Source organism: Triticum aestivum, chromosome 1B (assembly GCF_018294505.1).
Source record: "Triticum aestivum cultivar Chinese Spring chromosome 1B, IWGSC CS RefSeq v2.1, whole genome shotgun sequence".
NCBI lineage: Eukaryota > Viridiplantae > Streptophyta > Magnoliopsida > Poales > Poaceae > Triticum > Triticum aestivum.
Window position 1 is genome coordinate 70,157,259 of NC_057795.1, and position 25,611 is coordinate 70,182,869.

The 25,611-nt window shown below is 48.7% G+C and overlaps 2 long non-coding RNA genes across 2 annotated transcripts; both read right to left on the bottom strand.

Moving 5' to 3' along the window:
- Positions 1-1,102: 1,102 nt before the first annotated feature.
- LOC123087041 (uncharacterized) lies at positions 1,103-5,303 on the bottom strand. Its single transcript, XR_006441209.1, has 4 exons — positions 5,122-5,303; positions 4,863-5,020; positions 1,976-3,220; positions 1,103-1,498 (listed from the first exon to the last, which is right to left on the bottom strand). It is a non-coding gene; the product is annotated as an uncharacterized lncRNA (long non-coding RNA).
- A 292-nt stretch (positions 5,304-5,595) lies between these two features.
- Positions 5,596-6,533, bottom strand: LOC123087048 (uncharacterized). Its single transcript, XR_006441210.1, has 3 exons — positions 6,033-6,533; positions 5,801-5,910; positions 5,596-5,656 (listed from the first exon to the last, which is right to left on the bottom strand). It is a non-coding gene; the product is annotated as an uncharacterized lncRNA (long non-coding RNA).
- Between the last annotated feature and the right edge of the window lie 19,078 nt (positions 6,534-25,611).

Sequence of the window (25,611 nt, forward strand, 5' to 3'; positions counted from 1 at the left end):
GAGTTAAGAGTCGAGAGTGCACTTGCTGGGGCAACTACACTTCTACAAAATCCTAGTTGCGAGTAGACAATGCACATGCAACTAGGGGACCCCCTACAACTACAAAAAAGCCCAAGTTGCAATTAGGGCAACTACACTACTACAAGCCCAGTTGCGAGGCAATGGACTTGCAACTAGGGCACCCCTACAAAGGAAACCCCAGTTGCAAGTCGATGGTGGACTTGCAACTGCGGTAACTACTATAAAGCCTAGTTGTGAGTAGATGGTGGACTTGCAACTTGGACAATTAAAACTACAAAACAACCCCCAGTTGCGAGTCGAGGGGTGAACATGCAACTGGGGAAATTACAACTACAAAGCCCTAGTTGCAAAGCGATGGTGGACTTGCAACTGCGGCAATGACAAATACAGAAATGCGCAGTTGTGAGTCAAGGGTGAACAAAAAGGCCCCGAGTTATAACTAGGGCAACCTACAAGCACAAAAAGAAGCTCCCAGTTGCGAGTCGAGGGTTAACTTGCAACTGGGGGTCAACTACAGCCAAGGAAAAACAAGCCACCAGTTGCGAGTCAATGGTTGACTTGCAACTAAGGGCCTCACGTTGTGAGTCAAGGTCTGACTTGCAACTAGCACTACACCACGGTAGAGCTTCCCATGACACGACAATGTGTCGTTATAGGGTACCTTTGCCGAAAGATAAGATGTAGCTAACAACAATGCTGACAGAAGATGAAAGAATCGGAGGACTTGCTGTGGGCAAAGTTATTGCTGACAATTATTTACTTCCCGATAGTTTTTCAGTCAGCATAGACCCTACCTACACCGACAGATGGGATGTCCGCATACACCCTACCTACGCTGACACTTTATCAGACAATATACACCCTACCTACACCGAGAGATAGCGTGTCCACATACACCCTACCTATGCCGACACTTTATTAGCCATGTACACCATATCTATGCCGACAGATAGTCTATCAACATACACCCTACCTACACTGACATATATTGCTTTGCCGACAGATAAATTGCTGGTATAGTGATGTACAGCCAAAACAATTTATATACAAGCCATAAACATATTCAGTTGTTACCAATGTATACAAACTCTAAACAGATTCAATTATTATCCTCACATCCACAAGAAGGTTCAAGATGAGCACATACTGTACAACAATGAAAACTTGTTCACAAACATGCATATACATTGAATGCAAGTTGACAAACACATCATCTTGGCAAAGCATAGTTTTGACCATCTTAACAATCACCTAGAACACACAAGTCACAGAAAGATGAGCACTATTTGCTTGTATGAGAGACTTTAGCTAGATGGTCTACAACACACAAGTCTATATCCACTTGCACAAAGTACAAGCTCCAAAATATCGGAAACACCAAATGGTCTGGAAGACACATAAGATCCACGATTATAGGTTCATTGGTCCATAAACACTTCAAAGTCATCACGTCCATGTGCACCCGTTGGCTAAGTGCCTGGAACATTTTCACAAAAAAATGTCAAGAAAGTTGAATCGGCTCAAGTTGTTCAAAGCTCATATGTGGATTGGCACATATTCGATCAATAAATCCTCATGATATCATAGTTAACAATAAGTTTTTACAAAAGTTTTAATTGGCTCACATGGTACTATATAGAACTATGTTCATGTGCTTGCAGTTTTATCAACAATGAAGGCATTGACCATCAAAAACAATGATCCTACAACCTAGTAGCTTATTTCATAGCCTATTACATAATAATTTACTGAAGAAAGACAACCTCTTCTGCAACCTTTCTAGATTTTCATGATTAAGAGCTACATAACCATGGATAAAAAGGAAACCATGACACATATACACACAAGCAATTTAGTGTTAACACATAGGTTAGCAACCTTGTAAAGTGACATTTTAGAAACAGTTCTTATGCAATAGAATGCGAGCTAATTACTACTAAAACAAAAAATGTACCTAGTAGTTGAGGTACCCGGCCAGGTAGCCTTCCATTCGCCACCAGTTGGACACTACAAGTCGTGCCCCTGGTTCCCCATGAGGTAGCCTTTCCATCCACCATTTGGTTTCTACTGCATGTGTGAAACCATGGTTCCCAGCGAGGTATCCATCCGTTCTCCGCCCATTGGCCATGCTGCATGTTGGTGGTCGTGGTTCCTGGATATTGTCGGCAAGACTAAAAGTAATTTGTTTCTCATCAGACATTGTAATCATGACAATTGTATGTAACAACACAATTTGCATATATTTTTTACTCTGACTAGTAAGTACGCACATGAAATGTACATAGAACCACATGAAGATATTTTCTCATTCATCCTAGTCAAGAGGAAATTATTCAAATAAATTCTCCCTTCCCTAGCAACCCTAGTCATTTGAACCGTTGTTTATTAGTTTGATGAAATATGAGATGGTAAGAAGTTGTAGATAATGACCTCCCTTCCAGCCTATCAAAAATAATATTCTGATTTTATCAGAAATAGTGAAAGAATAGTATGTAGTTATAATTAACAAAACATAATTTCTACAATATAAAGTTGAGGCACACAGAGGTAACAGTCAAGGATGACATCAAATTCCAATGTAGATAGAGCATAAATGCAGTACATAAAAATATTCTAATATAAAGAGTGACCTCAAGAGAAACAATGGCAAAGCATTAACTGGCAGACGCTTGTATAACAAAGTAGGATCCTAGATCAATCCACAGGGAAATAACAAGTCCAGGAAATATAAATTATGGAACGATGTAGAGGCTGAGCAACCATCTTCCATTATCTAAAGTAAGTTAAGCGTCTGAATAGAACAAGAGGAGTTTTTGGAGACATAACTATTGGTGAGATCTCCAGTCATTGCAAACTTCACAAATTTCATGATGGAAGAACAAAGATAATGTTCCGACAGAACAATTTGTAGGCACTGGAGCATGCTAATAAAATTTAATATGCTAGAACAAAGGTAGGCAATTTTGTAAAATAAATGGTTTCAGTGCAAAGGTCATATTAGTCCATGGAGTAACCACAGCAACAACCAATCAGTCCATGGAGAAGACAAAATAATAAAATCCACTACTGAGTGGCTGGGTAGGGAGCGAGAGGCAAACTTGAAATAGTGTTGCTGGGCCATGTGGATGGCCTTGCGAGGTTGTGGTTGTCGAACCATCATGCCTGCTTAAGCTCCTTCTGCACCATCTCTTTTCCTTGCCTTCAACAATCACAAAATTAAGCACAAACTGACAACAGTACAATAAATGGATTTTTCTTTAACATCAAACTAACTTGCAGTATAGGTCTAGAAGCAGATAAGACAATGAAGATACAAGAGAATATTTGGAACCATAGAAGTACAGGGAGATTGAAAACACAAGCCTGACATGTTGTTCGCAACAGATAATTTTGATTATTTCTTCTAAAGCATACTTACTATGTCCTAAACTGAACCAAACTGAAGTATACTTAAGTATGGAAAAAACAACGCTCTTGCAATACATCAACCAGGAAACAATTCCAAAATATACAAATAAGATCAACCTGAGCAGTTTACTTGTTACTCACAACAGATAAAAAAAATCAAATTGACTAAAAGAAATAACATCATTGGTACATATATGCCTTGTGGTGGTGTCGCTAATGGTCAAATATATTACACTTCATCGAGAAACTTCAGAACACCGAAGCAAATGTTTTTTTATGATACCAGCTTGAAGTCCATATATCATTTTGTTGAACAACTATCCACCTACTAGAAGAACGCCCGTGCGTTGCAACGGGGTCACATTAACTTTAAGAGTTCAATATTAATATACTCATACATATCAAGTGACATTGACGACCTTTTTTACCATCAAATTCTCACACACACTCTCTCTCCCTCCCTCTTCCTCACTCTCTCTCCCCCTCTCCCCTCTCTCTCTAACACACACACACACATATCCATCTTATTGGATACGCGACCATAATCCATCTATTTCACACAGACGCTAGTGCATAACAATATGGATTATGTGTATTATATTTGCCGCCACAACTGAGGAAATTAATTTCATGTAAATGGGTCAGCCACAGCTCCAAGAACACGTGGAGGAGGTGGCACGGGTCGGCATCGACGCTGTCCGACGCACGCCACGGGCCCGCTTCCAAGTGCGTCTGCGCGCCGGCCACCCACGCCGGATCCTTCAAGTGTCGCTTCCACCGCACCAACTCCCAGGGCCAGGGAAGCCGCCCTTCTTCGCCCCCTTCATGGCCACGGCCAACGCGGTGCCGCGGCACCCGGCCTCGCCGTCCTTGTCCCCCGGCACCGTCGCGACCCAGTGACGCAGCCCAAGCATCGGCCTCGAGAATCAAGAACGCTCGACAACGAAGAGGGAAGGAAAGATCATATACATGTCATAAGAAAGGGAGTTTATTTACTGCTCCCTCGATGTATTGTTTCCTTTGTTTGGAGATTGATTACCATCCGTGAGTTAAGGTAAGGTTAATGTGATTGAGCGACTTTTCTGAAAATCAATTATTTGTTTTCTAATTAATGTGATTGAGTGATTTAAGGTAAGGTTAATTAATTTAGATTTGATCTTCAGAGATTGTTCGTAATTGATTCTACATACCAAATAACTTGCGCCAGTATGGAAAGTTCTGATCTTTTCAGATTTCTTTCATTGTGTGAGAGGGTGACGCGAAAATAAACCGATGAAGTGGGAGGAGGGGACGAAAAAAATCTACAAAAAAACCAACGAAGGTGGGAGGAGGTAGCAAAAAAAATCATAGGAGGTGGGACGAATGACATAATTAGTAAACAATTTCAGCGACAAAAGGATAAACAAATTGGATTTTTAAAACAAAACCTGCACCTGCACAAGTGGCTCACTCTTCACTTTTTGACAAAAAACTTCCGAATAGCAATCTTGGTGAGTGATCTCGACCGGGTTCGATTGGCATGGCGTGTCGTTCCTCCAGGAGTGGGTGCTGAGAGGAAGGATGGTGAACCACCATTGTCAATCGGCCGGAGCTGCATCGTCATTTGGATCAGAGCATGGACGAAATCGAGATGGTAGAGGTTGAGGAATTTGTAGGACGTGAGGGTTTAGGGTGGGCATCACGAGAACTCACCCATATCTTGAGAGACGGCAGACCCGAGGTGCAGTCGTGTTCGTGCTTCAGGGGCTTCCACGTGCTGTCCTCGCCGCCATCGCCTGTCGATGCCACTTCAGCGCCACGAGCATGGGACTGAGGGACAAAGGGAAGAGAAGGGAAGGAAACGAGCTAATGACGTACCTATGTTTGGTATGTAATACTCTCCATTAAGAGTAGATATTTTTTTAAAATCGGTTATTTTGTTTCCTAATTAATGTGATTGAGCAATTTAAGGTAAGGTTAATTAATTTAGATTTGATATTTAGAGATTGATCGTGATTGATTCTTTCACATAAAGACATTACTAAAAATAAGTTGCACCGGCATCGAAAGTTATGATCCGTTAAGATTTTTTTCGTTGTGTGAGAGGGTGACGCGAAACTAAACCGGTGGGGTGGGGGAGGGACGAAAAAAACCCAGCGAAATAAAACGGTTGAAAGTGGTGGGACGAAAATAAACCGTACGAGGCTACCAACTGCTCCATTAGGAGTAGAGATATGGCTGTAGGACCCTGCACATTAGAAAAAAAGAACCATCACATAATCTAAACAATTAATTAAAATGTCACATTAATTTAAGGTAAACGATATAAAAACTCCAAGTGTATGTCTAATTGACCTCAAGACCATAAGAAAATAAGTTGTGCGTCTCTTACACATCTTGACTACCATGAGAAACCACCTCCATTTGACACTCTTTGCAGCATTGCCTCCAGCTCCATCTATGATGTGTCAATGATCATTATTGTCTTCCGCCATCACCTCACTACAAAAAATGCAGAAACTAACTTCTAAGGAACAAATCAAAGTCAATAAGCATGCCTGTTCATTCAATTTTTTACAACATCAGGTAAAGAGAAGGAAATCTCAGGACGAGTTGATACTTACCTCAGACACGATGCCAACTGTCTTCGAGAGGGGCATAGCTCGAAGGGGATGGATCCTCGGTAGCAGCAGGTCCAGCAGCAGCGTGAGCCTGCAGATGGAGCCCCGGTAGCAGCAGATCCATCAGCAGCAAGAGCCCGGAGATGGAGCCCCAGCAACAGCAGGTGGGACAGCAGCGGGAGCCCGGAGATGGAGCCCCGGCAGCAGCAGGAGCGGGGACTGGCAAGGACGACAGCGGGATGTCGAGGGGGCGGTGTGAGGACGGCGGTTCGATGTGAATCGAGATGGCGACGGCTCGATCTCGGGATATGGAGCTCGGGGGGAGGGGCGGACTGCAAGGATGGGTGGATGACGAGGTGGAGCTTAGGGGCGAGGTAGTGCGAGCTCCGAGACGATGACATGAAAACGGGGTAGAGCGCGAGGCCGGCGGCAGGACTGTGGATCGAGCACGAGGGCGGCGGCGGCAGGCACGGGTTAGGGCTGTGGAGTTGGGTTCGAGATGGAGGTAATTTGCACAACAGTGGCGGATATTTTACATGAACACCCCAATATTCCCCGCCTCGCGCCGAAATCGTGCGCCACAAGTTTCCAACCTTCGGTCCGTTGACACGTGTCCATCTATGCCGACATTTAGTCTGTGTCCATACACCCAACATACGCTGACACATTTTAGGTTGCTACGCACTTACCTACTGTCGGTGTCAAAACTGGCGGATCTCGGGTAGGGGGTCCCGAATTGTGCGTCTAAGGCAAATGGTAACACGAGATTGGGGACACGATGTTTACCCAGGTTCGGGCCCTCTCAATGGAGGTAATACCCTACTTCCTGCTTGATTGATCTTGATGATATGAGTATTACAAGAGTTGATCTACCACGAGACCAGAGAGGCTAAACTCTAGAAGCTAGCCTATGGTATGATTGATGATGATGATCATGAGTCCTACAGACTAAAACCTCCGGTTTATACAGACACCAGAGGGGGCTAGGGTTACACAGAGTCGGTTTATAGAGAAGGAGATCTACATCCGGATCGCCAAGCTCGCCTTCCACGCCAAGGAGAGTCCCATCCGGACATGGGACGAAGTCGTCTGTCTTGTATCTTCATAGTCCAACAGTCCGGCCAAAGCATATAGTCCGGCTGTCCGGATACCCCCTTATCCAGGACTCCCTCAGTAGCCCCTGAACCAGGCTTCAATGACGATGATTTCGGCGCGTAGATTGTCTTCGGCGTTGCAAGGCGGGTTCCATCTCCGAATACTCCAAGATAAATTCCGAACACAAGGACCGTATCCGGCTCTACAAGATAACATTCCATATACCACCGTAGAGAGAATAATAATAATCCACAAATCTAATCTACTGACAATTCGAAGAGTGACATCCCGCCACGGTCCGGTTTTTATTCGAACCGTTCCTACAACATGCTACCGCACACACCAGGAGGCGATTTCTTTGGCACGTCCTGTCAGAGCAAAGATCGTGTTCCCCCTTATTACGGGATCCTCATCAATACGGGTATGGATAATCCAACCGTGCCTGTTGGCATGACCCCGTGTTTTTAGGCAAGTCCCAAACGACCACGTTCGGGTACGTTTGATATTCTTCCCCCTTTATAAAGGGGCCGAGGCCTATCCCTCTATCTCCACGCTCGCACATGTCGCGCCCTGAGTTCCAACACCCAAAGCCCGAGCTTAAGCACTCCGGATCTCCGATCATGTCCGGATCTGACCATCAAGGCCGATGGATGGCCTCCTCTGTCACAGAGCAGGATATTGCGAAGCTCAGGGAGGCTGGGTATTTGACCGCCGATGTCAAGCACAGGCTTCCTGGTCTCGAACAGGTTATCCCCACTCCCGAGACTAACGAGAGTATCGTATTTTTCTCCCACTTTCTCCGGGGCTTAGGTCTCACTCTTGATCCCTTTGTGAGGGGGCTCATGCACTACTATGGGCTGGATTTGCATGATCTAACTCCGGATTTCATCCTCCACATCTCGTCCTTTATTGTTGTGTGTGAAGCCTTCCTTCATATTGCCCCCCACTTCGGCTTATGGCTCAAGACTTTCGATGTGAAGCCGAAGATAATTGAGGAGCGACACGCAGAGTGCGGAGGTGCCACAATGCCGGAACGCCTATGCCCCGTGGCCCGAAGGCTCCTTCCCGGAGGTATCTGATTTATGGCAACCAAGGTGATTCTATGTCACAGCTCCCCGAGGCTCATAGTGGGTGGCCACGCCTGCCTTCCGCTTGGGCCCTCCACTCCAACTGGCATCATCGCCAATGTGGGACTAAACCGGGGGCCTGCGGACGATGTACCAATGCTTCATAGCCGCATTCGGGAGCTCCTCGAGAGGAACATTAGTCTCGTCAAAATAATCCAAGTAATGCTAGTCTGGCGGATCCTGCCGTGCAAACGCTGGCCTCTGCGGATGTGGGAATTCAATCTAGAAGGTTCGCGGACCATTCAACACTTCTTCGGTATGACACCCAAAGGGATGTACGAGTTGTTCTTCGGACCATGAATAAAGTGTCCGGACACCACCGAGGACGCGGGCCTGAGCTGCAATCGCCTTGATACCGCAATAAGTAACCCCATAACCGAACGCCTCGCTTATATTTTTCATAGCATTGTTCTAAACACTGTCCGCAACCAGGATTGGATTAGAAAGGCGGAGAGGATCAGGTGTCCGGCCCCTCTTCCCGAAGGTTCAACTGGCCCAGCAATGGCCAGGATTCTCGAACGAACACTTAGTCGGATGCCACCAGAGAAAGCTGAAGGGGAGAGCGGGGAGGCCAAGAGTAGGCCTCACTCACTGCGCATCTGAACCGAAGGAATCGGCGCCTCCACAGAGGAGGAGAACCGGGGGGGGGGGGGGGAACTCCGAGGTTCCCTCCCCCCGCGGGAAGAAAAGGGCCGCCTCCGTAGATTTGGAGACGGAGGTGCCTAAACAAGGGAAAAGAATTTCGCCTAAGGACCCTACTTCGAAGGGCGTCCTCGCCATACAGCGCCCGCCAATGGGCCAGCCCTCCATCGAGCTGTAAGTTTAATTAAGCAAGGATCTTATTGCTTCTTCCTCTGAGAGTAATGACCAGGACCTGTTTTTGTAGTCCGGCTAGCAGTTTGTCTCAACAGGGTCGTCCTCGGGGATCTTCTTTCGGAGATGATGGAGAGTGAAACCCCACCAGCCTCTCCGCCCCGTGGGATGGGCGAACCTGAGGTATCGTCACGGAGGAGTCCGGATCCAATGGGGCCGGAAGCTAACACTTCGGCCACCCCGAGCCCAGCGTGTTGGGATCACATGGCGGACAACGAAAAGGATCCGGGAGAGTCCGGAGTCCGACCGAACGCGTTGACGGGCCTCCTGGAGTCAATTGATCTCTTGGAGGGTCATCGTACCCTAATGGGTATGGTGTTGGAGAAAACCTCCTCCACCACGAGCGGTTTAAACGAAGCTTTTTAAGAGCCTGCTCAAAGGCTTTGAGGTAAGCTGTAATGTTTAGTTGAACCACACGCGATACATGCGCTCTGTATAGATAGTAGCCCCTAAGACTGCGGATGGCAGCCCATGGTGGTAAACAGAGGATCACACTCCTAGATTATGACCGCACCTGTATTGATTTGTAGGTTGCTAAGGGTTCGGCAATAGACCGGGCCGCTGAATGCGCCGAATTGAGGCGGCAGATTGGCGTTGTGGAGGCTGATGTTACGCTTGTGAACAAGCGATTCAAGGAGTCGCAGAGTATGCTTTCCTATATCCACATCTATCTTTGCAAGAAGGTTTTAAATACTAATGTGGCATTATGTAATTGCAGGCGGAGCTGCTGCCATTGAGGCCCTGAGGGCGGAGCTTGCTCTAGCCGAGGAACAAGCCCGGATTAGCAATGTGGCTGCTCTAAAGGCAGCCGAAGAATTAAAGGCCGAACAGGCCGCTCGTCTTCGAGGCAAGGAGAAGATAGCCGAGATGGCTGTGGAGCTGAGGGACGCCGCCGGCCGGTATGAGCTTCTCGAAAAGGAGAATCAAACAAAGGCGGCTGATCTAAAGAAGGTGATGGATTCAGCCAAGGAGATGCGCTCTCAGATTAGAGACGCACGGGAGGAACTTCGACAAACTGGAGAAATTGCGGCCGAAAGACCATATGTCTTGCGGATGAAGTTTTTGGATCCAAAGTATGATCCGTTGGATAAGCTATGGAGTGCTGTAGAGGAGTATGCGGACTTGGCGAAGAGTATGGCTGATGCGACCAAGTTATTCAAGGACCATGAGGATAATAAAATGGAGAGGTTGTTCTGCTCGCAATTTGATGTTCCAGCGCGTTCCTTGCCCTAGAGTGAGAAGATGGCCGCCATAGCCGAGCTCCATAGATTGTCCGGCCTTGCAATGAGGTCTGTAATAGACCATTTGTGGCCGAAGGAGCCGAAGCTGGACAGTTACTTTGGTCTGGTGCAACGAGTATTTGGCGCCAGGGCACAGATTGATGCCATGAAGAGATCATCATGCATGGAGGGTGCGCGGTTGGCTCTTGCCTGTGTGAAAACGTACTGGGCGGATATGGAGGCCACCCGCATTGCAACCCGGGGTCCGGCTGGAAGCCAAGACCCAGCCGAGCACTATTTTGAGCAGGTTATAGAAGTTGCTCGTAGAATAGAGGCCCAGCGCTCCAAGAATGTTATGTTTGAGTGATGAAATTGTAAACAACTAGGTGTTTAATTATGGAGGCTGCTTTTTTGCATATGTTTGCTTGAAAGTATTATAGTGTCTCCTGTGCGGCTGTTTATATATGCATACAATCGTGAAAGTTAAGGAGGTGATCGAGAAAATATGCGTGAACACACTTGATCCAATGTCTTGGTCCATTAAGGAGGTGATCGCACGTCGAACCAGGCAACCGGACTATATAGCTGTAACACTTTCGCTTAGCCATAGGAGTTGAAAGATGGGGCTACTATATAGCCCCTGGTACTTCCGCGTGCATCCGGATACGGTGCACCAACTTGACCGGTAGATAGGTCCTTCGTTAATATGGAGGAATCCTATAGATTCCAATGAGTCCTCGAGTGGTTGACCAGTCTCTCGCCATATCATGACAGTCAGTTGTCGGCTTTCTCTACTGAGGTGCTCATCCGGAGTAACCAGTGCACAATCGTAGTAGTTCTCCTTTGGCCACCTTAGCCGATAGAACGGAACGAAAGGCAGCAAACCCAGGAGCCGGGCTAACCCAACTTTTGACCAAAGACATGATTTGGAGCTGATGCATATAAGGCCAAACTCATGACGCCAAACACTCCCGAAGGTATTCGAACTTTATAAAATATATTGGGCTAAACAATGGCCTTGACCCTGTGATTCCAGGTACGCGCATTGATCTGTCATGGCAAAGAAGCCTAACAAGCCAGTGTCCCATACAGGTGTATGAAATACCCATCGGACGTTGAGCAACAAGAGACAGTAAAAAAGGTTTACGCAGAGGCTTAATCTAAAGAGAAACCTGTGGGCGGGGCCCTGCTGCACATCTGCGCCTCTGTCTCTATTGTGCCGTATCCTGGAAGGTTGTCGCACTGGTAGTGTCTGTAAGAACAAAAAAGGAAAACGTGCGAAAAGTTAGTTATGCTCGAGGAATATTCGAGATCCGGCCTGTTAAAGAGGTGAGCCGAATTGTGGGCATGTGTTACATGTTTGCAGCCCCTCGTATTATTTATGGGGACACATGTACAGCCCCTGGCTCAGGTTTATTCGAGCTATTGTGAAAAAATTGTGTATTGGACTCGGCTAACCATGTCCGTGGTCTTGACGACCGGTCATGCGTTCTGGTGGGAGAGGCCGCCTAGAGTCCGGCAGTGGGAACTGCCGCATACTGTTATGTGTTTCCGCTAACCGTGATGGCGCCGCGTGGACAGGGCATCTTCAGTTTAAGGTAGGCATAGTTCGGTATTGCGTTAAAGCAAGCGAAGGCTGGTCTTCCAAGCAATGCATGATAATCACCGCTGAAGAGAGCGATGTTGAAGAGTAAGTTCTCGCATCTGAAGTTGTCAGGAGAACCGAATGTTACTTCTAACATGAGGGACTGCCAACAATGGGCCACGATGCCTGGAATTACTCCATTGAAGGTGGTGTTGTTTTGATTTATTCTGGATGGGTCTATCCCCATCCTGTGGATGGTGTCTTGATATATCAAATTAAGACTACTGCCGCCGTCCATTAGGACACGAGTGAGATGGTATCCATCGATTATTGGGTCGAGCACCAAGGCAGCCAATCCTCCATGCCGGATACTGGCCGGATAGTCCCTGTGATCAAAAAGTGATTTGGCAAGTTGCCCAGGGTTTATATTGGGGGGCTACGAACTCTGAGTGAGTTGCGTGTACCATGTTTACCGTTTTGACTTCCGGTGGGAATTGTTTCTGGCCCCTAGTGTTCGGCTGGCGAGGCTCATCCTCATCTTCGCTTGGTGTTTCCCTTCCCTAATGTTCGGTGTTTAACTTGCCGTCCTGCTTGAAGACCCAACATACTCTGTGGGTGTGATTTGCAGGTTTGTCGGAAGTGCCATGGATTTGGCACAATCTGTCCAGGACTTTGTTCAGGCCGGATGGTTCCTCTTTACTGCCGTTAAATGGTTTTTTTCCTTGACCGGGCCGAGGGCCCTTGAATCTGGCGTTGACCACTGTGTTGTACAGACTGTCGTTATTCCGACGTTTGTTCTTGGTGTGCCGTGGCTTCCCGTTGCCATCTCGGATTTCGGATGTGTTGGGGTTGCTGGTGCCTTTACGGGCCAACCAGCTGTCCTCGCCCGCGCAAAATCGGGTCATGAGGCTTGTTAAGGCTGCCATCGTTCTCAGCTTTTCTTGGCCGAGGTGTCTGGCAAGCCACTCGTCTCAGATACTGTGTTTGAAGGCCGCTAAGGCTTCAGCGTCCGGGCAGTCGACAATTTGATTCTTCTTAGTGAGGAATCTATTCCAAAGTTTGTGGGCTGACTCTCCAGGGTACTGTATTATGTGACTTAAATCGTCCGCATCTGGAGGCCGGACATAAGTCCCTTGAAAGTTGGCCCTGAAAGCATCCTCAAGTTCCTCCCAACTTCCAATTGAGTTTTCGGGGAGGCTTTTCAGCCAATGACGAGCTGGTCCTTTTAACTTCAAGGGGAGATATTTAATGGCATGGAGGTCGTCCCCACGATCCATGTGTATGTGAAGGATAAAATCTTCAATACAGACCCCGGGGTCCGTCGTTCCGTCGTATGACTCTATATTCATGGCTTTGAATCCCTATGGAAATTCATGATCCAGCACCTCATCCGTGAATCACAGGGGGTGTGCAGCCCCTTTGTATCTGGCTATGTCGCGGCCTGCTGCTGGCCGTTGTTGCTCTCGGTGTTGATTCCGGACTGATATTCCATCGGTATGATTGCCGTGGTGACCATACTCCCGCACCGGAGCCTGTCCTCTGCACCCATAGATGGACCTGGCCGCACTGGCCTTTTTATCCAGGAGCTCTCATAAATCAGGTGCGGTATCAGTAGCTGCTCTATCCCAGCCATGAGGTGGTTGGTCCGGCTGAGTCGCTGTATTGTTTTTGGGCTAGACGGGTGCTGCGGCTTCATTGTCGAATTCAGGTAGTAGTTTGCGCTTTGGGTAGCTCTTTGTGTGGCGACTATCGCCATGTTTTCCTTCGGTGTCCAGCACCTTATTCCATCATCGGTTGAGCGTATCCTGCGCGGCCTTGAGTTTTTGGTTCTGCTTCTTTAGGCTCCGCGCTGTTGCCAGGAGTTTTCTGCGGAGTTTGTCTTGCTTGGAATGTTCTTCTGGGATGGTGAGCGCATCGTCAACCGGACTGTTATCTTCTTTGGAGGTAGCATGATGAGTTCGGCCTCTAAATCGGGCGTCTGCTCCGGGCTGTGTTCGGCCTGACCTGGTTCATCCTGCTCCATCGCTGGATCCCTATGGTCATTGTTGCCTTCGAAATCGACCGGAGTGTCATCCTGTTTTGGATTGTCATCGCTATTTTTGCTGTGACTGGACCTAAGGCAGCGCTTACGCCGTCGTTTTTGCTTTTGCCCGAGGGGTTTATCCTCCGTTGTGTCCTTTTTGTCTCTGTTGTCTTCTTTGGGGGTGTCCACCGTGTAGACGTCGTATGATGAAGTGGCAGTCCAGCGCTGCATGGGCGGTCGTTCCGGATCTTCCCCTGCATCAACGTCCATACCGTCAATGATGTTGGGGCGATGCCAAGCATGTCTATTAGGTCATCGATAGTGGCTATTAAGTGGGTGGCGGGTGGGTCACGATTTTTTTCGTCCTCCGTATCCCACACGGGCCGGACATAGTTCGGCCAGGAGTCTTCTGACAGGGAAAGAGACTTTAATGAATCCAGCATGTCTCCGAAGGGTGAGTGCTGGAAAATATCCGCGGCGGCGAACTGCATGACTGGAGCCCAGTCAGATTCGTTGTGTATGAGTGCACGCTGTCCGGAACACACAGCCGGAGGTGAGTCCGGGGGTCCGGAGACACAGATCCCTTTAGGAGAGGAGTCTGTGTTCGGCCCCAACACCGAGGAGTGTGCGGCCTCCGGGGCGGGGTACATCCACCCGTCCCTGGAAGGCATGACCCGCTCTGGAACAAAGTATGGAGCGGTAGCAGGTGCGATGCTCCGAATACTGTCCGACTGCCAATCTAGGTCGTGCGCGTCGTGATTGTTCGGCGCTCCTGATACAGGCCTGAATCCGTCGAATATCAAGTCTCCGTGGATATCGGCGTTGTAGTTTAGGTTTCCAAACCTGACCTGATGGCCGGGGGCATAGTTATCGATCTGCTCCAAATGGCCAAGCGAATTGGCCCGCAGTGCGAAGCCGCCGAACACGAAGATCTGTCCGAGGAGAAAAGTCTCGCGCAGGACAGCATGGTTGAAGGTTGGAGAAGCCATCTAACCTTGTAGCGACGTCACTGAGGAACTCTCGACGAAAGCACCAATGTCGATGTCAAAACCGGCGGATATCGGGTAGGGGGTCCCGAACTGTGCGTCTAGGGCTAATGGTAATAGGAGACTGGGGACACGATGTTTACCCAGGTTCGGGCCCTCTCGATGGAGGTAATACCCTACTTCCTGCTTGATTAATCTTGATGATATGAGTATTACAATAGTTGATCTACCACGAGATCAGAGAGGCTAAACCCTAGAAGCTAGCCTATGGTATGATTGATGATGATGATCGTGAGTCCTACGGACTAAACCCTCCGGTTTATATAGACATCGGAGGGGGATAGGGTTACATAGAGTCGGTTTACAGAGAAGGTGATCTACATCCGGATCGGCAAACTTGCCTTCCACACCAAGGAGAGTCCCATCCGGACACGGGACGAAGTCTTCTGTCTTGTATCTTCATAGTCAAACAGTCCGGCCAAAGCATATAGTCCGGTTGTCTGGATACCCCCTTATCCAGGACTCCCTCACCTACGCTGACTGAAAAACAGCCATGGTCCACACATATGCCGACACATAACATGTTATTAAGCAATTACTGACATATACATTGTTGCTTCATAATTGCTGACTCTTAGTGTGTCCACCATGATGTACCTCTGCCGACACATGGTGACAGTTATTTGTGAGGATTATTGCACCTTTGCCCACAAAATTGTGTCACCTAAGCTCTATCATGGTGTAGTGTAGGTCAAACACAAGTACAAAAACCAAACCCCCAGTTGTGAGTCGAGGGTTGACTTGTAACTAGGGGACCCAAGTAGCGAGTTAGTGGCCGACTTGCAACTAGGCAACCTACAACCACAAAAAAACCTCTATTGAGTTAGGGATTGATTTTCCATGACTCTGGCCTCGAGTTGCGAGTTAGGACTGACTTGCAATTGGGGCGAACTTACAAGTACAAAAGAAGCACCAGTTGCGAGTTCAGGGTTGACTTCAAACTAGGGCCTCGGATTATAAGTCAAGGTTTGACTTGCAACTAGGTCCACTACAAACTATGAAAAAACAAGCCCTCGGTTGTGAGTCGATGGTTGACTTGCAACTAGGGACTCGGGTTGCAAGTCGTGGTTTCACTTGCATCTGGTTCAACTACAAACTACAGAAAAATAAGCCTCAGTTGTGAGTCAAGGGTTGACTTGAAACCGGGGCCTCGGGTTGCAAGTCAAGGCTTGACTTGCAACCGAGCCTTGGGTTTCAAGTCGAGGCTTCACTGGCAACTGGGGCAACTAGAAATTATGAGAATAAGCCCCCAATTGCGAGTCTATGGTCGACTTGCAACAAAGGCAACCTACAACTACAAAAAATTGAGCCCTCCCAGTTCCGAGTCAAGGGTTGACTTGCAACTAGGCGGCTTTGAGTTGCAAATCAGAGGCCAGATTGTAACTGGGCAACCTACAAGTACGAAAAGAAGCTGCCAGTTACGAGTCAAGGGTTAACTTGCAACTGGGGGTCAACTACAACCAACGAAAAAAGCCCCAAGTTGCAAGTCAATGGTTGATTTGCAACTAAGGGCCTCGATTTGCGAGTCGGGGTCCGATTTGCAACTAGGTTAAATACAACTACGAAAACCAAAACCCCAGTTGCATGTCGAGGGTTGACTTGTAATTAGGGGACCCAAGTAGCAAGTTACAGTCGTCTAGCAACTGGGCAACCTACAACCCCCAAAAAAGGCCTTAGTTGTGAGTTAGGGGTTGATTTGCAACTAGGGCTTTGAGTTGCAAGTTAGTACAGACTTGTGACTGGGGCAAAATTACAAGTACAAAAGAAGCCCCAGTTGTGAGTCAAGGGTTGACTTGCAACTGGGGTCTCGGGTTGCAAGTCGAGGCTGGAATTGTAACTGGATCGACTACAAAATACGCAAACAAGCACCTAGTTGTGTGTCGATGGTTGACTTGCAACCAGGGCCTTGGTTTGCAAACTTGAGGCTTGACATGCAACTAGGGAAACTGTGGCCTTGAGTTGTGAGTCTGGGGTCAACTTGCAACTTGGGGAAAACTACTTTGAACAAAAAAGGGAAGAAAACTATTTTACAAAAAAAAATCTTAGAAAAAGTTCATGCAAGCAAGTGTTGCTGGATTACCGCTGAAGAGCGGAACACGTCCCAAACATAGTAACATAGACACTACTAAGGGAGTCCTGGATAAGGGGGTATCCGGACAGCCGGACTATATACTTTGGCCGGACTATTGGACTATGAAGATACAAGATTGAAGACTTCGTCCCGTGTCCGGATGGGACTCTCCTTTGAGTGGAAGGCAAGCTTGGCGATCTGGATAATAGATTTCCTTCTCCATAACCGACTCTATTTAACCCTAGCCCCCTCCATTGTCTATATAAACTGGAGGGTTTAGTCCGTAGGACAACAACAATCAGACCATAGGCTAGCTTCTGGGGTTTAGCCTCTACGATCTTGTGGTAGATCAACTCTTGTAATACTCATATCATCAAGATCAATCAAGTAGGAAGTAGCGTATTACCTCCACTGAGAGAGCCCGAACCTGGGTAAACATCGTGTCCCCAGCCTCCTGTTACCATTAGCCTTAGACGCACAGTTCGGGATCCCCTACCTGAGATCCGCCGATTTTGACACCGACATTCATGCCTTCATTGAGAGTTCCTCTTTGTCGTTGCTGTAAGGATCGATGGCTTCTCCAACCTTCAACAACTTTGTCCGGGGTGAGGCCTTCCTCCCCGGACAGATCTTCGTGTTCGGCGGCTTCGCACTGCGGGCCAACTCGCTTGGCCATCTGGAGTAGATCGAGAGCTACGCCTCTGGCCATCAGGACAGGTTTGGGAACCTAAACTGCATTGCCGACATCCGCGGAGACTTGATCTTCGACGGACTAAAGCCCACGTCAGGAGCACCGAATGATCGCGATGTGCATGACATAGATCTGCCGTCGGACAATATTTGGGATATCGCGCCTGCTACCGCTCCGGACTTCGATCCAGAGCAGATCGTGCCATCCGAGGATGGGGGGATGAACCCCGCCACGGAGGTCACACACTCATCAACATTAGAGCCGAACATAGATTCCACTCCTAAGGAAATCTGTGTCGCGGCACCCCTGGACTTGTGTCCGGCCGCAGGTTCTGGACCGCGCGCATCCCTGCCCGTCGCAACCGATCAGGCACCAATCATGGAATTCACCGCCGCGGATATCTTTCAGCACTCCCCCTTTGGCGATGTGCTAAATTCGTTAAATTCTCTCTCTTTATCAGGAGACTCTTGGCCGAACTATGCCCGGCCTGTGTGGGGCTCGGATGACGAAGAAAATCGCAACCCACCCACCACCTACTTTATAGCCACTGTCGATGACCTAACAGACATGCTGGAATTCGAGTCCGACAACATCGATGGTATGGACGTCGATGTAGGGGATGATCTGGAACCACCGCCCACGGGGCGCTGGACTGCCACTTCATCATATGACGTCTACATGGTAGATACACCTAAAGAAGACAATGGTGAAAAAAAGGACACAACGGAGGACAAACCCCCCGGACAAAAATCAAAACAACGACGTAGGCGCCGCTCTAAGTCCAGTCACAGTAAAAATAGCGATAACAATGCGAAAAAGGATGACACTCCGGTTCACTCCAAAGGCAACAATGACCATAGGGACCCAATGATGGAGCAGGATAAGCCAGGTCATGCCGAACACAGCCCGGAGCAGACGCCCGACCACGGCGATCCCGAGGGCCAAAATCAGCAAACTGCCTTCAGAGAGGAGGACTGTCCGGTTGACGATGCATTCATCATCCCGGAAAGATGTCCGGAACAAGATGACCTCTAAAGAAGCAGAAATAGAGGCTTAACGTCATGAAGGATACGCTCAACCAAAGATGGAAGAAAGTGCTAGAAACTGAAGAAATATATGGCGACGATCGCCACATAGAGAGCTTCCCAAAGCACAAGCTGCTGCCGGAATTCGACGATGAGACTGCAGAGCCCATTCCGCCAAAGAACAATATGGCCAATCGGCCGGACCAACCACTTAATGGCCGCAATAGAGCAGCCACTGACGCCGCACACGATTTATGTGAGCTCCTGGACAAAAAGGTTGGTGCGACCAGGTCCGTCTATGGATCCAGAGGGCACGCTCCGGCACAGGATTATGGTCACTAAAATGATCATACTGATCAAATACCAGTTCGGAATCAAAACCGGATACAACAACCGTCGACAACATGCCATGACATGTCTAGGTACAGAGGGGCCGCGCACCCCCTGTGTTTCACCGATGAGGTGCTGGACCACGAATTTCCACAGGGGTTAAAACCCGTGAACATAGAGGCATACGACGGAACAACAGACCCTGGGGTCTGGATTGAGGATTTTATCCTTCACATACACATGGCCCGTGGGGACGACCTCCACGCCATCAAATACCTTCCCCTCAAGTTGAAAGGGCCAGCTCGACACTAGTTGAAAAGCCTCCCTGAAAATTCAATTGGAAGTTGGGAGGAACTTGAGGACACTTTCAAGGCCAATTTCCAAGGGACCTATGTCTGACCTCCGGATGCAGACGATTTAAGTCACATAATACAACAGCCCGGAGAGTTAGCTCGCAAGCTTTGGAACAGATTTCTCACTAAGAAGAACCAAATCGTCGACTGTCCGGATGCCGAAGCCCTAGCGGCCTTTAAACACAGTATCCGGGACGAGTGGCTGGCCAGGCACCTCGGCAAAGAAAAGCCAAGGACGATGGCGGCCTTAACAAGCCTTATGACCCGCTTTTGTGCGGGCGAGGACAGCCAGTTGGCCCGTAGAAGCACCAGCGACCCGGGCACATCCGATATTCCAGATGGCAATGGGAAGCCACGACGCAACAAAAATAAGCGTTCGAGCAATGAAGATAGTCCGGACAACACGGAGGTCAACGCCGGATTCAGGGGCTCGCGACCCGGTCAATGAAAGAATCCATTTAAAGGCAGCAAAGAAGGACCGTCCGGCCTAAATAAAGTCCTGGACAGACTATGCCAAATCCATGGCACCCCGGAAAAACCTGCAAATCATACTCACAGAGAGTGTTGGGTCTTCAACCAGTCCGGCAAGTTAAACCCCGAACACAAGGGAAGGGAAACAACAAGCGAAGAAGAGGATGAGCCTTGCCAGCTGAACACTGGGGAACAGAAAAAATTCCCGCCAGAAGTTAAAACAGTAAACATGGTCCACGCAACCCACATGGAGTTCGTTGCCCCCAAATTCAACCCCTGGGCGTCCTGCCCGATCACTTTTGATCACAGGGACCACCCGGCCAGTATCCGGCATGGAACATCAGCTGCCTTGGTGCTCGACCCAATAATTTAAGGATACCATCTCACTCGAGTCCTAATGGACGGCGGTAGTAGTCTTAATCTGATATATCAGGACACCATCCACAAGATGGGGATAGACCCATCCAGAATAAGCCAGAGTAACACCACCTTTAACGGAGTAATACTAGGCGTTGAGGCCGGCTACCGGGGCTCCCTCGTATTAGAAGTAACATTTGGTTCTCCCGACAACTTCAGAAGTGAGGAATTACTCTCCGATATTGCTCCCTTCAACAATAGTTATCACACATTACTCAGAAGAACAGCCTTCGATTGATTTAAAGCAATACCGAACTACGCCTGGCTTAAACATAAGATGCCCGGTCCACGTGGCATCATAACAGTTAGTGGAAACACAGAGCAGTATGCGGCAGCTCCTGTAGCCGGACACTAAGCGGCCTCTCCCACCAGAACACATGATCGGTCGTTAAGACCATGGACACGGCTAGACGAGTCTGGTGCACGACTATCAACACCAACCCGGATAAACCCTGGCTGGGTGCTATACATACATCCCCATAAGTGGTACTTGTTGCTGTCAACACATAATAAAGCCCACAATTCGGCTTGCCTTATCAATAGGTCAATATCTCATATTTCTAATATCCATTGAGAATAACCAACTTCCCGCACGCTTAGTCCTCTATATGAGTTTTCGTTTTTACAAACACTACTCATGCGACACCCTTCCGGGATACGGCACAACGAAGACAAAGGCGCAGACGTGCAGCAGGGCCCCGCTCAAAGGTTTCTCTTTAGATTAAGCCCCTGTGTAAAGTTTCTTTACTGTCTTTTGTTGCTTGACATCCCATGGGTATTCCATATATCCACAAGGCACACTGGCGTTATAGGCTTTTCGCCACGACAGATCAACACAGGTACCTGGAAATACAGGGTCAAGGGCGGTACTCAGCCTAGTATTTGTTATAAAGTCCGAATACCTTAGGGAGTGTTTGGCGTCGCGAGTTTGGCCTTATATGCATCAGCTCTGAATCATGTCTTTGGTTAAATGTTGGGTTAGCCCGGCTCCTGGGTTTGCTGCCTTACGTTCCGTTCTATCGGCTAAGGCGTCCAAAGGAGAACTACTGCGATTGTGCCCTAGTTATTCTGGATGAGCACCTCAGTAGAGAAAGCCGAACACTGACTGTCATGATACAGCGAGAGACTGGTCAACCACTCGAGGACTCATCGGAATATATAGGATTCCTCCGCATCAACGAAGGACCGGTTTCCTGGTCAAATACGTACGCACACCGTATTCGGTTGCACGCGGAAGTACCAAGGGCTACATAGTAGCCCCAGCTTTCAACTACTATGGCTAAGTGAAAGTGTTACAGCTATATAGTCAGGTTGCCTGGTTCGACGTGCGATCACCTCCTTAATGGACCAAGACATTGGATCAAGTGTGTTTACGCATATTTTTTCGAACACCCCCGCATTGTATGCGTGGGGGCTAAATCCAACGACTGCTAACTTTCATGTTATATGCATACATAAAGAGCCACACATGAGACATTATAATACTTTCAGGCAAAAGTATAAAAAGAGCCTCTATAATTAACACATATTTTTTTACAATCAATAGACTTGTGACTCGAACATGACATTCTTCGAGCACTGACCCTCTATCCTACGGGCACCTTCTATGACCTGCTCAAAATAGTGCTCGGCTGGGTCTTGGCTTCCTGTCGGACCCTGGGTTGCAATGCTGGTGGCCTCCATATCCGCCCAATATGTCTTAACACGGTCAAGAGCCATTCGCGCACCCTCCATGCACGCAGACCTCTTCATGGCATCGATTCGTGATGTGGCACCAAATAGTTGCTGCACTAAACCAAAGTAACTGTCCGGCCTCGGTCCTTTCGGCCACAGATGGTCTATTATAGACCTCATTCCAAGACCGGATAACCTATGGAGCTCGGCTATAGCGGCCATCTTCTCACTTAATGGCAATGAGTGCGTTGGAGCACTAAATTGTGACCAGAATAGCCTTTCTATTTCATTATCTTTATGATCCTTGAATAACTTGGTCGCATCAGCCATACTCTTCGCCAAGTCCGCATACTCATCTGCAGCGCTCCAAAGTTGATCCAAACAAGCATACTTTGTATCTAAGAACTTCATCCTCAACAAATAGGGGTTTCCAGCCGCGATTTCTCCGACTTTTCGAAGTTCCTCCCGCGCGTCTCTATTGTCAGAGCACATCTCCTTAGCCGAATCCAGTGCCTTCTTCAGGTCAGCCGCCTTTGCCTGATTCTCCTTCTCGAGAAGCTCATACCGGCCGGCGGCGTCCCTAAGCTCCAAAGCCATCTCGGCTATCTTTTCTTCGCTTCGGAGATGAGCAGCCTTTTCGGCTCTCAAGTCATTGGCTGCCTTTAGGGCAGCCGCATTGCTAACCCGGGCTCGTTCCTTGGCTAGGGCAAGTTCCGCCCTCAAGGCCTCAATGGCAGCAGCTCCACCTGCAGCCACATCACATCATATTAATATTACAACCTCTTACAATTTCCTAAACAAATAAGGAAATACGAGTGCATACTCTGCAACCCGTCGAATCACTTGTTTGCAAGTGTGACGTCGGCATCCACCACATCAATCTATCGCCTCAATTCGGCGAATTCGGCAGTCTGGTCTACCGCCGGGCCCTTAGCAACCTACACATAAATACAATGCGACCATTACCTAGGAGTGTGATCCTCTGTTTGCTGCCATGGGCTGGCAACCACAGTCTTAGGGGATACTATCTATATAGGGGACATCTATTACGTGCGGTGCAACCAAAAATTACGTATTTCGTTGCTTGCCTCAAAGCCTTTGAGCAAGCTTCTAAAAGCTTCATTTAACTCACTTGTGGCGGAGGAAATTTTCTCCAACACCATACTCATTAGTGTACGGTGATCCTCCGAGAGAGCAGCATGCTTCAGGAGGCCCGTCAGTATGTTCGGCCGGGCACCGGACTCTCCCGGACCCTTCTCATTGCCCTCCACAGGAGCCGAACGCGCTGGGCTTGGGACAGCCGAAGTGTTAGCTTCTAGCCTCAGTAGATCCGAACTCCTCCGTGACGACACCTCAGGGTCGCCTGCCCCATGGGGCGGAGAGACAGGTGGGGTTTCACTCTCCATCATCTCCGGAAGAAGATCCCCCGAGGACAAACCCTGTTGAGACGAACTGCTAGCCGGGCTGCAAAAAATAGGTCCTGGTCATTACTCTCAGAGGAAAAAGCAATAAGCTTCTTGTTTATTAACTTACAGCTTGGTGGAGGGCTGGCCCATTAGAGGGCACGGTGCGGTAGGAACGCCCTTCTGGGCAGGGCCCTTTGGTGAAGTATTCTTCCCTTGTTTAGGCACCTCCGTTTCCAAGTCTTCGGAGGCAGCCCTCTTTTTCCCGTGGGGGGAGGAAACCTTAGATTCACCTCCCCGATTGTCCTCCTCCATGGAAACGTTAATTCCCCCTGTTCAGATGCACAATGTGTGAAGCTCACTCTTGGCTTCTCTGCTCCTCCCTTCATCTTTCTCCGATGGCACATGGTTTAGCGCCCATTTAAGCATCCTGGCTATTGCCGGACAGGGCGAGCCTTCGGGAAGTGGGGCCGGACACCTGATTCTCTCCGCCTTACTGAGCCAATCCTGGTCGCAGACAGTTTTTCAGAACAATGTTATGATTAATATAAACGAAGTGTTCAGTCACAGGTTTACTTACTTGGGTATCTGGGCGGTTGCAGCTCAGGCCCGCATCCTTGGTGGTGTCCGGACACTTTATTCGTGGTCTGAAGAACAACTTATACATTCCTTCAAGCGTCATGCCGAAGAAGTGCTGAATAGTTCACGGTACTTCTGGATTGAACTCACACATCCGGAGAGGTCGACGTTTGCATGGCAGGGCCTGCCGAACTAGCATTACCTGGATTATTTTTACAAGACTAATATCCCTCTCAAGAAGCTCCCGAATGCGGCTCTGCAATGTTGGTACATCGGTTGTAGACCCCAGTCCAGTCCCACGTTGTCCCACGACGCCAGTTGAGGCAGAGGGCCCGAGCGAAAGGTAGGGGTGGCCGCCCACTTCCTGCCTCGGGGGGCTGTGATGTAAAACCACCTCCGTTGCCATATATCGGACACCTCCGGGGAAGAACCTTCTGTCCATGGAACATCGGCGTTTCTTCTTATTGCAGCGCTCCCGCACTCCGCGTGTCGCCCCGCAATCCCCTTCGGCTTAACGTTGAAGGTTTTGAGCCATAGCCCGAAGTGGGGGTGATGTGGAGAAAGGCTTTGCACACGATGATAAACGACGAGATGTGGAGGATGGAATCTGGAGCTAGGTCGTGAAAATCTATCCCGTAATAGAACATGAGCCCCCTCACGAAGGGATCGACAGTAAAGCCCAAGCCTCGGAGGAAGTAAGAGACAAATACGACACTCTCATCGGGTTCGGGAGTAGGGATGACCTGCCCTGCGACAGGAAGCCTGTGCTTGACATTGACGGTCAGATACCCGCCCCCCCTAAGCTTCGCAATGTCCTCCTCTGTGACAGAGGAGGCCATCCACTGGCCTTGAAGGTCGGATCCGGACATGATTGAACATCCGAGGTGCTTAAGCTTGGGCTCTCGGTGTTGGAACTCGAAGTGCGGGAAGCCACAAGCGTGGAGATAGAGGGATAGGCCTCGACCCCTCTATAAAGGGGGAGAATATCAAGCGTCCCCAGCGTAACCGTTCGGGACTTGCCTAAAAACACGGAGTCATGCCAATAGGCATGGTTGGATTACCCATACCCATATTGATGAGGATCCCACGATAAGAGGGACACGAGCTCTGCTTTGACAAGACATGCCAAAGGAACCGCCTCGTAATGTGTGCGGTAGCTGGTTATAAAAAACGGTTTGAATAAAAACCGGACTGTGGTGTGATGTCATGTTTCGAAGAGTTGGCAGCGGATTAGATTTGTGATTCACTCTACGGTGGTATGTGAAATTTATCTTGCAGAGACCGGACACGATTTAAGTGTTCGAGGATTACTTTGGAGTATTCGGAGATGGAAACCGCCTTGCAATGCCGAAGACAATCTGCGCGCTGGACTCATCGTCGGTGAAGCCTGGTTCAGGGGCTACTATGGGAGTCCTGGATAAGGGGGTATACGGACAGCCAGACTATATACTTCGGCCGGACTATTGGAGTATGAAGATACAAGATTGATGACTTCATCCCGTGTCCGGATGGGACTCTCCTTTGCGTGGAAGGAAAGCTTGGCGATCCGGATAATACATCTCCTTCTCTGTAACAGACTCTGTGTAACCCTAGCCCCCT